Source organism: Borostomias antarcticus (assembly GCF_949987555.1).
Source record: "Borostomias antarcticus genome assembly, contig: scaffold_62, whole genome shotgun sequence".
Taxonomy (NCBI): Eukaryota; Metazoa; Chordata; class Actinopteri; order Stomiiformes; family Stomiidae; genus Borostomias; species Borostomias antarcticus.
The window spans coordinates 535,131-547,272 of NW_028176112.1; the positions used below are offsets into that span (position 1 = coordinate 535,131).

A 12,142-nucleotide genomic window follows, 5' to 3' on the forward strand; every position below is an offset into this window, starting at 1 on the left:
ACCGAATGGCAAGCGGACCTCTGCCAGATTATTAGTGTCAGGGACAGCGGTCCGCCAGTAATCCAAAATGCTCCCACTATTGCTCCACCACCATTCCACCGGTAGTTTATTGTCTATATCCTAGGCCCATTGGCCCTAGGCTTATGGATTTCTATTGCTAAATGAACTTACTCTGAAAAATTTTTGGGTAAACCTTCCTTTCATAGTCCCCCAATTACTAAACATTTACCTGGTAAATACATACAAAGTATAGCCTAATATATAATGGGTGATTACTGAGACACCTACAGTATACTGTAGGTATAATTTCAAAACAGGATTCAAATGTTCAATCACTGCACATTCATTCAATAACTGACATAGCACCACCAGGTAACCACACTTTTCCATAACTTCGATAATATCCAGTGACAAATACAAACGACAAATCACAATGCTCATATTTATTAAAATGCTTTGAATTATATTAATGGTATAATATGTAATATATGGATTATTTCCCCCATCTAGTGTCTAAAGAGAAGAACTGCAACAACACAACGTATTGGTTGCCAAAATGCCAGAGAATGCACTGTTTTAGTCATACTGTGATAAGATCTTCACTCCAAGAGGAACATACCGTTACACAGATACCAAGAAAGATACTTAGTATCTTTACTAACTAATACTTACTAGTTAGCTAGCTTACCGGTCTAGTAGAGAAGTAGCCATGTCACCATGCGACTTTATCCCATGAAACTCCATAAACTCTGTCCAATGAGCAAAGGCTGGCCCGATATTTATCCGACTTTTGCTCCTTCTTCGGTCACTGAGCTTTTGACATTCGTATCGTACGGTTCGCCAGGGCTCAGGCGGAGAAGCACGATGACGAAACTCGGCCATTTTACCAAACGTTAAGCTGAAAAGAGTGGACAGAAAAGCTGCCGTTTTATAGTCGCACACACACTTGATGCTAACCAACATCTATAATGCTGCTAATTCATGGAAGTATAACGTTAGCTGGCTACTGCTAATCTCACAGTGGTGAAGCTAGAATAGTAGGCTACCTGGCAACCCAGCGCGCAGTACCAACACTGTAATACTATTGGCTGGTATGATATCAACAGAGTGTCATTGTCGGTCCGTCAAAATTTCATTATGTAATAATTTCAGACAAAATATCATTTTTTATGGAAAAGCAATACTTTTACTCTGCAGCCTTCGCAAAGCCCTATGGATGTATTATTTTTTTTATTTTTTTTAATCTTAATCCACATATTACATATTATACCTTTAATTATAACTGGATCCACTCAGGAATCTGGGAGTGGAACTGAGAACGGGAGGAGCAGAAAACAACAACAACAGAGTTGCATACACAGAGAAACATAACAGTAAGCAGAAGTCTAGTATATCAATGAGACTTAATACTTAAACGTAATCGGTCACTTAATTGGTCACCCAGTTTCTGCAATCAGTTTGACACAGTTAATTCATCTGCAAAACAGACTGTACATTTCCTTTCAAAAAAACTTGCAGACTTGTTTTACATCACAGTCAGCCCAGTGTCTGGGGCCATGGAACCAGGTGCTCCTAAGCAGTTCAGTATTTTGAGTTGCTGTGGGGCTAGGAGTGATTCTGCTAGCCTCTTGCGCTGCCTCCAGCCACCCTCCCTGTCTGACACCCTCTTCAGGTACTTGGTAGCCTCCTGCTGCAGTGCCTCCTCAGTGGTTCCCCTCGTGACTGGGTTTTTCCACGTAGCCCCTAAGAGGGATAAAGAAGTTGTTAGCTCAGAAACACATTTCTGCTTTATTGGCACAGCGACAGTAGAAAAGGACAGGAACGTTGGGAGAGGAGGGGACACCTTCATGCTCCGAGGTACCCATTAATTCGGGGCATGCTTTAAATTCTAAACATTATTGTTATTAACAACAGACTATTACATTACACCAGGGATTCTCAAGCTTTTGTAAGGCCCACTTCTGATTGTTAAAATTCTGAGGACCTAATTGAAGGAGATCCTGATCCACCCCTTGGTGAATTGTTCACTGTGTAGTATATTTTTATACGGTATTACATCAATATATTTGGATTACTCTCATGTAGTAATCATTTACTAAGAATAATGAATAAACTTCAATTCAGTAGGAACTTGGTTAACTTAATTAGTTTATCATCTAGATGACAACATATTGTCCTGTCCTGAGTCAACATTCCTTTGCCCCTGAGGAACAATAGAGATGGCACCTCTGAAGAAGAAGTCAGGAAGTCTACAGGTGATCAAAGCAGGACACAGGAGAACCCTAAGACTGCCCCCAGTCCGGAGGGGGGCATAGCCCAGTGACACCTATTGACCAATTACAAGACTAGTTGTAAATGTACCTCCCTCGTATGCAAAATTGTTTGTCATGTGCTCATTGGCCTGAAGCCAAGTATATCAACTCGGGTGCCACCTTGTTGAAATTCAGTTCTGCCGAAATTTGACCTGTATAGGCGTGCTCAATAAATTTGGTTTAAACTGCATTTTTCTCCAGAAGATTCTTTCCAAGTCAAGACAAAAAGAAACGACATATTGGCGATGGTTGATGGGATGGCGCGCTTCTAGCTTATAATTTCAAGACCCTCGAAAGACAGCGACTTCAATTAACTCTCGTGAACCTAACGGCCAGAGGACGACAAGAGCGAACGACTTTGCGAGTCTTGATCGAGGTAAACCGTCTTGCAAATTATTTTATGCTTACGCCATAAAGAACTTCCAATAAATAAGGAGAATAGATTTAAATTGTGTACGCATTGTTGCGCTGAGTACTTGGTATACTTGGTATGGGCATTGTCTTAGAAAGACGCATACAAAGCGCAGAGGTTAGAGAAGACTGGAGCATTCAGAGTGGAGTTCTATGTCTATAAGAAAACCGGTTAAATTAAATGCATAGGATTGCATATTTTTGTTAACTGTGAGGTACCAGTAAATGTAAAAGCAGGCTAAACCGGAGTCCTGTATGTCTCGTTTAAGTACGTTTTAAGCTGTCTGCTTATTGTCTGGTCTTTCGTTTCTTGTAATTGCTTATAGTTTTAATGTAGATATTCTTACTTTCTGAATGATGTTGAGGGGATAGAGATCCTTTGTTCTCTCCTCCACGTGGGTGTGTGTGTAGGCTACTGTAGCCTGTGTGTGTGTGTGTGTGCCTGCCCGCAGCCTTTGATCCTTTTGTGAGGAGACGGGCTGTGAAAGGTGTGAAAGTTGAGGTGTGAACGGAGAGTGAAAGGAGAGCGTGCGTTGTGGGTTTTGTGCGTTGAGTTAAGTTGAGGTTGTGTTTATTGGTTGGATGTTTGAAAGTTGAGTTAATGTAAATAATATTTGCTGATATTTCCTGTTTAATTGTCTTTTGTGGGTGAGTAGCTCCCCCCTCATAAACCAGCTGTGAAGAGGGGGGTCGGTGAAACGCGATCACTGGCCAGGGGGGTTGTGCTGTGGTTTGTAGGTGTGAAGTCACCCAATTGTGTTTCTCTCTCTATCTATCTGTCTCTCTCTCTTTCTTTCACTCTTATTTCTCTCTCTTTCCTGTCTTTAGAAATGAGGGACATATAATTCATCCAGTGGGTCGTGCGGTGTATGGGACGACTGGATTAGATTAGAATAGTTAATTTTTAAATCCATACGTGGTTGCTGAATCCGGGCCAGGTGGACACTGACCGAGAAATCGGTTATTCAGCACTCAAACCCTAGCAGCAATCCACTAGTCAATCATATCCTTTTGTTACTTAAACCCTTCTCAATCCTTTAATAAATTGTGGATGGGATAGCGTAACCAAGGTGAGGGACAGTTCATATTTCATTCTTTCTTCTTTAATTCTGTGGTCCTATGCCTCCATCGCGTGGCCATTGTTAGATATGACCGCTTTTTGGTTGTGTTGATTCAAGTGTAATAGGTGGTCCAATGCTGCCATCGTGTGGCCTTTGTTAGATATGACCGCTTTCTATATTTGTTTGATTATTTGTGTGTTTTATGACAGTTTGACTTTAGAATAATGGATTGTTAATAGCAAATATATTTTTAATTATCATTGCTTGGTGATTAATTGTTTTTTCCCCTTTGAGTCAATCTGTTTACAGTTATATCCGGAAAAGCTTTTGTCCATACCATCCATCCATCCATCCATCCATCCATCACCTGCTTGAAAAGTAAGCCTGAATTGCTGATTAATGCTCATTAATTGAACTAGACTGATCACCTGATTTAATTGTTTTGAGTGGTTGACCTGCATTTGAGGCTTGGTGTTTTATGATAAGGTGATTGATTGGTTTGGTTACTTGATTTGATAATAAGGATAAATGGTTAGTCCATTAATTGATTAATTATTGATTACTTGATTAATTATTTATAGTTATTCAACTTTTTATTATTATAAGTATTATATATATAATAATTCTACTTGATACTGGATATAAGTGGTTTTTAGGGTGTTTAATTGTTAAATGGATGTAGATGGTTTGGTGATGAGCTTTGGTTCTTGAGTGATTGGTGGTCTGTTGGATATCTGGTTTAAAGGTGTCTTGGTTTTGGATAGAATAAATATCAGTTTAAGCGTTGCTTTAGTAGAGCGATATAGACGTACATACATATAGTACGCTTTGCATATTGTGTGTATGGAGTGAAAGGACTGAGTGAACGGACAGTAGGACTCAACTTGCTGACAGGCAAAGTGGTGTGGACATTTCGATGTCTACGTCAAAATATTTTTTATTTTAATTCATTATTTTCTGGCATACAGCGATTAATGAGGGGATTGTCCTCTGGTGCACAATACCCTAAGCTTGCGTCAAACCGGGCCTTGTGGTTTTTAATTTGCAAAAATTAAAAGTGCTTAAATGGGACCGATCGCTCCCTGTGCTGAAGACTAGGGTTGAGATTGAGCAAGATTATATCTGGTTAGGAAGTTTTAGTCAGAGCAAGAAGTGTCCTATGTCCGTGAGTGATTGAGTGTTCATTTCTTTATTAATTACATAATTGATAAAGCTTCATTTTTATAGTGTTAGATTCTTAATAGGTTTATTGATAGTTTGAATTGTTAACAGTTTATCAAGTTATGAGGATCTTAAATAGTCTTGACGCTGTTCAGTAAAGTGGGACGGATACAGAACACAGCATTGGAAGCAGTAATTATAGCTCCAACCGAAATAAAGGAAGTCAACAGCACAACGGACAAGCTGTTGAGTGAGTGATGCTCTGTTCTCCCACATGAATTAAGCTTTGACTTCGCATTCTTATGACATTAGGAGGGAATCTAATATGACTTATACACAGGTACTTGTGCTAAATACTGAGGGAAGATATGTAATCAGAGATGATAATAATGACATTATGCAGAAGGGAAATGCCAGGACGACCGTTGTAACTCATCTTGATGTGAAGCGCAAAACCAAGAAATTAGATAAGCATCCGACACCAGCTGAAAAGAAGAAGAAGAAGAAAAGCAAAAAGGGCAGACATGAAAGTGTGGAAGGGACAGTGACTCTTCTGTAGATGAAGGAGTGGATATTGGAGGATATGATGAAAGTATTAGAAAGATTATGACAGGTGCTGTATAGAAAGGAAGTGTTGCTAATGAAACAGACTAGTAGTAGTAGTGAAGAAGAGAGTGAGGAGTCTGACTCGAAGGAAGATGATACAACATGGACCAAGGATGTACCAGTGGAAGAAGAATTGAAGGAAATTAGGAAGTAGTTGAAGGTAATTGGAAAGTAATGGAGGAGAAACAAGTTGTTTTGCAGAACAACAACGATAACAACAACCAATGATGTAATCTTCACTCCCGTTCCCTGTTTTTCAACAGCCTCAGACAGGGGGAGATTATTACTTCTGAAGAATTTAAAAAAAAAAAAAAAAAAAAAAAAAAAAAAGGGGGGGGGGTGAAGAGGAAGTTGAACATGTCATTGGCTAGATGTCATCAGCAATTTACAATACAATAAGTATTTCGTACGTTTTTAGAATCAATTTTTAGGAGAATGATAGCGGTGATAACCTACGTTGTCACCTCTGAGCCTGAGTTCATTATTGAAGTTGAAGTGATGAGGAATATTATTATTACATTTGTGACATTTTGGAGAAACACTTGTCTCCAGAAGATTATTATAGAAGCAAACTAGTTGAATATGGACTCCAGAGTATGAACCATCTTTTTGTTCAGGAAAACAAAAACAAAAAGTCATGTGTGTTGAATGGTTATTGATGATTTGATGCTAAGTTCAGTTTATTACAGGAATTTCATAATAGTAGGAGTATTCAGTTATGGTTTCATATAACATCAGTTTAGATAATTGGTTTACAAAGCTGTTTAGTCAATTCAAATAGGTTATGTTTCTCACTTTGATCTAGGAGTTTGTGTTTCAATAGTCAATGAATGGCCATAAGCTGTTCGTTTATGCATTCTATTGAGGAGTTGGCTTTAGGCCTCCCCCTCTGTCATTAACCTCGGTTTGTGTTAAGTGTTGTTTTACAGGTACCGCGGACCCTGGGGGCCGGGCCCTAGCCATGCCTGGTATATGCCATCCTGGGGGCTGACGGTCATCTGTTGTCTGTATATTGTTTTCTTGTTTAATCAGACAGCAGGGGGTCGTCTACATTTCACCTGTGTTTTTGATTCAGGTGTGTGTACACGTCTCCTTGGTTAGATTGTTCTGTTTTGAAGTAATTTAGGTTTAGTCTATGTCTGTAGGATGTTCTGTTTTCTGTGTAGTTCTGTGTTGATGTTTACAGACTATCCTGGAGTGCATTTAGTGGGCTACCAAGGCGTGGTTGCCCCTCACCAGCATGAAGCTATGAACTGTGTGGAGTCACGGATGACTTGAGGGTCATTCTTGGACACTTCTGGAGCGTTCTCCCTGTTTCGGACGGGGTGAGCTTGCCATCTTGCTACGGACATTGTTCTCTGGGTGTCAGAGAGGATTGCGACGCCTGGGGGTTTGATGTCTGAAGATTGCTCCAGCTTGGGACGAGGAGATGAGACAGCGCTGAGGGCTGTTCTCCTACGGTGGGGCTAAGTGCTAGTAACCTCTGGCCCCCGATTTGCTTTGTTGTTGTGTGATGATTTGGTTATTTGTATGTGTTTTGGGGATTGTTTATGTTTAATGTTGTTTTGTGTCGAGGCGTTAGGACGCCTCGAAGGGGGGATATGTAGTATATTTTTATACGGTATTACATCAATATATTTGGATTACTCTCATGTAGTAATCATTTACTAAGAATAATGAATAAACTTCAATTCAGTAGGAACTTGGTTAACTTAATTAGTTTATCATCTAGATGACAACATATTGTCCTGTCCTGAGTCAACATTCCTTTGCCCCTGAGGAACAATAGAGATGGCACCTCTGAAGAAGAAGTCAGGAAGTCTACAGGTGATCAAAGCAGGACACAGGAGAACCCTAAGACTGCCCCCAGTCCGGAGGGGGGCATAGCCCAGTGACACCTATTGACCAATTACAAGACTAGTTGTAAATGTACCTCCCTCGTATGCAAAATTGTTTGTCATGTGCTCATTGGCCTGAAGCCAAGTATATGAACTCGGGTGCCACCTTGTTGAAATTCAGTTCTGCCGAAATTTGACCTGTATAGGCGTGCTCAATAAATTTGGTTTAAACTGCATTTTTCTCCAGAAGATTCTTTCCAAGTCAAGACAAAAAGAAACGACAACTGTTTACTCCATTAACTAGACATTGAAAGAGAAAACAACACTACCTCTACACTTATTTATTCCAGATCACAGGAACATAGTCCTGTCCTATACCATTGGACGGAAGTGATTAATCAGGTGTGTGCGCCGCACACCTGATTAATCACTTCCATCCAATAATAGGACAGGAAATAAGGATGCCTGTAGAATTTCAGGAAGTAGTGGAGCTTGTGCAAAGAGCCTATTGAAACTGAACAAAGAACACAGTCTATCTAAGCCTGTTGCTGCCCTCCTGTGGTCGAAAACGGTAAATGCAGTCTATCACCGGTAATAGACGTTTGAAGCCAACTAACAAGAACGTGGACTAAATCATACTTGGACAACAGAACGTAATGAACATAAAAATCAAACAAAGTACGTTACTCTTAGCTGCCAATAGCATATAACCAGAGATTACATGATAATATTATGAAGAAGCTATCAAAATACTGGGGTGGGGCGGCTGTAGCTCAGTTGGTAGAGCGGGTCGTTCAACCATCGAAGGGTCAGTGGTTCGAATCCCAGCTCCGACTGTCCACATGTCGAAGTGTCTTTGAGCAAGACACCTAACCCCAAATTGCTCCCAATGAGCAGGTTAGCACCTTGCATGGCAGCTACCGCCGTGAATGAGAAGACATTGTATAGCGCTTTGAGTGCCGCTAAGGTGGAAAATCGCTATATAAGTGCAGACCATTCACCATAAAATCTCTACCAAAGCCATAGCTAGCAACATAGAGCTAACGCTTATATAGCTAGCAACATAGGGCTAAGACTAATCTATGATCCGCTCACAGATTCGCCAGCAGACATTTTTCAGCTGTTTAACAACAGTGCCCCTCTAAACACCCCCCAGTAGAAACACTCCAGTGAATTGTTGCTCTGATTCCAATGGAGGGCTGATATCTGTGTGCTATCTGGGAAAAGGTTGGAGTGAAAGGATGAACTTGTGGAGGTTTGGGGTAGTCCCGTAAAATCATCCCCATCAGGTCTTGAACCCCGATCTACCGGGTGGGAGTCCAATGCTTTCACCGCTACTCTACTTGTGCAGTGGAGATCAGTGGGTTGATTTTGGTGGCTTTCTTTATTTTGGTGTGCTGGGACTACTGCCTCTTGTGGTGCCAACAGAGAAATGCAAGTCAACATTGACCGGAGGGAGGGAGGGAGGGAGGGAGGGAGGGAGGGAGGGAGGGAGGGAGGGAGGGAGTGACAACTGGACAAACGCTATCCTAGAAAAACAGTCTTGTCTGCAGGCTGTGGGGGAAACTCGTAGTGTAGCAGCCTTCACTCTAACTGGTTGTGACAGATTAGATTGTAGATGTATCTGGCGGCAGGACTGAGTGGACTTTGTCTTTTGAAATGACATTAGTGACCGTCTGACAGCCTGCATTAGCTCTTGCTATTTACAATGACACATCCTTCATTAAATGTGCCCCGACATCTCCATGGTTATGACAACACAGATCACCCAAGTCGCTCCTCTCTCCAGAAACAATTTGCTGGTTCTTCTTTGTTCTCTCAACTCCCCACACTGCCTATATAATCATTCTACAATATGTAAGAGCGGCGACACACTACACACCACACACACACACACACACACACACACATCTGCGGTTGCCGGTAGAATTTATCCTCTGCATTTCTCCCATTCAGGCTGTCCTCCTCCAGGGGCAGCCAGGAGCAGTGGGCAGCCTCATCAGTGGCGCCCGGGGATCGAGTCCAAGGTCAGGGACAGAACTGAAGAGCATCTGTTCTCCTGTATATTTTTCATATTGGAGTTCTATTTGGAGGAAACCCGAGTAAGCACAGGGAGAACATGCAAACTCCACACAGAAAGGCCTGGGAGATAGTCCATGCGGGAATCCAACCCAGGACCTTCTGTGTAATGCACCGAGCTACTGTGCCACCCTTGAGCAATTTGGGGTTCAGTGTCTTGCTCAATGACAATTTAGCACATTGCCAGGAGCTGGGATCGAACCGGGGACATTACGATCCCCAGCCAGCTGCTCTACAGTACCTCTCGAGATACAGTACGTGCCACCCCGTATCTGTTTACTTTAAGAGTCTCTAAGAGTTTTTCTGATGGCGAAATACTGTCCAAGATTATTCAGTGTTTTACCATGTTTTGCACTGTGTTCGCTGTGTTTTGTACACTCACTGATGCAGATCTTGATAGCTCCTCCAGCACTGCAGTAGTAGCTAACTCTGTGTGTTTACCACCTGGCTATGCTGTAGCCCTGATGAGGACGAGGAGGACTGGTGCCCTCCTCTGCCAGTCAGGACCTACCTGATGGATGGCACCAGAGGGGAGCTCCCCGGCCTGGCCCCCAAAGAGGAGAAGCTGATCCACGCCGTGCCATACAATCTGCAGTCCACAGAAGGAGGCACTCTGCCCCAGGAGGAGGCACGCCCCCCTACCGACAGCCCGCGGCTGCAGCACTTTGACCTACTGGCTCGCTACAGGCCGGCCTCACAAGTCACCCAGTCCAACGCAGATCTGTTCGACAATAAGGAGGCCTGTGAAGGCTGCCTGTCATACCATGCCAGCCAATGGGCTGATGCTGTCCACAGGGGGGGCTTTGCTTCAGAGAGTTGTGGCAAAGGTTTGTGGTGCTTTCATATAACATAAAATAACACAAAATCCTAACTGGCCATTAGAATTAAAGCTGCAGTATTTAACCTCTGCGCCATGAGCCACCTACAGAATAGCAATAAGGTAAATTCAGTCTGATCTCACAGTTTGTATGTTTGGGTACATATGGTCAAAGAAAAATGTCCCATGTTGCTGATTAGATCTAAGCACACTTTGAACCACGGGTTTTTTTATGCTAGTGTCCACCCGACCCCAAATTATAAATATAATTATAATTACTGTAGCAGAGCCAAATAGAAGTCTACAAAGACTTTCAGAGGAGCTCAATCACTTATCCCTCTTGATTTATCATGGCAGTATAGCAATATTGAAATGTTTAAATCTTATGAAAATCATAAATGTTGGATCTTTAATTATTCTTTGTTTGGCTTACATGTACTGTACATACAGTATGGTCCAATTGTGAAGTCTGAATTATTTACTGTTATCACATTACAGTACATAAAGGGGATATTTGTACTCAGTATCCTTCTGTCCTCTGAATCTCTTGAACATGACATCACCGTTCTTCCCTCAGGACATTCTCCTCCTCTGGCTGCGGAGTCAGCCCACACAAGCCAGGGACACAGAACCAGAACAAAGAGGAGACAAAATACGACCGGATGTAATAGGTCATCCTGGTACTTTTGCCATACTGCATGTGGCATACTATGTATTGGGACATACTACATTCTGTTTTGGCATACTATATAGTAGGGTAGTAGGCGATTCGGAACGCAGCCCTTGTCCTAACTGCTTGCGACGCGAGCAACAGAACGCGACATGCATGCTTGCTGTCCTAACTGAAACCGTTAAATTTCCTGTTCTGTTACGTCATGTGTCTATTTTCCCAACTGAAGACAGATAAAGAACGAACGCCTGTCAACGCGAGCGACAGGAGGAAAATAGGAACAGGGCGAGCGTCAAAAGGGCAGGTAAAACGTCGCGCCGCTTCGCGCTGCGTCGCTCGCGTCCAGTTAGGACATAACATCAGAAAACAAAGCAATGGAACGCATTTTGTCGCTGACGCTCGCTCGCGTCGCGTGTAGTTAGGACACGGTGTTACACTCACTGGCATTTCAACATTGCTTACGTAAACTGTGTTTTAGTGATTAGAACCTCACGAAATCACAAAACGCTGTTGAAGAGATCAATAACATTGTATTCTAATAGCAAAGCCTGGGGGAAAAAGTCCCCACTGAAGAGCTGTGTGTGTGTGTGCGTGTGTGTGTGTGTGTGTGTGTGCGTGCGTGTGTGTGTGTGAGCCCAGCACTGGGGGAAGAAAGTCCCCACTGAAGAGCTGTTTGTGTGTGTGTGTGTGTGTGTGTGCGTGTGTGCGTGTGTGTGTGTCCAGTGATGGGACTGCAGGACTGACAGTCCAACCCAGACACAATGAGCACCTCTCCAGACTGTAAGGGCATACAACAGGGGTAATTAATAAGAGCCTCCAACCAGCCCTCCTTCTCTCTCTCTCTCTCTCCTTCTCTCTCTCTCTCTCTCTCTTTGTCAGTGTGAGTGTCAGAAGAGAGGTTTCTCCGCTCCTTCCTCTGTCAGACCCCCCACAGGTGAGACGGACCTCCCCTCTGAGCCTTCACCTCAACCCCCCCCCCCCCCCAACCCTCTCCTCCGGTGGTGAGTGACAGGTGACAGCTCCACCCTGGAGGCCCGTGAAGGGCATAGCTGCTCTCATCTCTTATGCCGTTTCTCACGCTCTCTCTCTCTCTGCCCCTCTCTCTCTCTGTCCATCTCTCTCTCTCTGTCCCTCTCTCTCTCTCTGCCCCTCTCTCTATCACTGTCCCTCTCTCTCTCCCACCCTCT

The 12,142-nt window shown here is 42.9% G+C and overlaps 1 protein-coding gene and 1 pseudogene across 2 annotated transcripts in view; one reads left to right on the forward strand and one right to left on the reverse strand.

Annotated features, from left to right (window-relative positions):
- Positions 1–10,953, forward strand: part of LOC311328806 (roundabout homolog 2-like) — a 55,765-nt pseudogene extending 44,812 nt beyond the window's left edge. The window contains exons 22-23 of the transcript in view: positions 9,928–10,224; positions 10,863–10,953. The product of the transcript in view is annotated as a roundabout homolog 2-like (transcript). The remainder of the gene's footprint in view (positions 1–9,927; positions 10,225–10,862) is intronic.
- The window catches only part of LOC311328820 (mitochondrial adenyl nucleotide antiporter SLC25A24-like), a gene marked incomplete at both ends in the record, with an annotated part of 358,532 nt that overhangs the window by 285,619 nt on the left and 60,771 nt on the right, over positions 1–12,142 (reverse strand). The gene's annotated exons all lie outside the window — the stretch shown is intronic.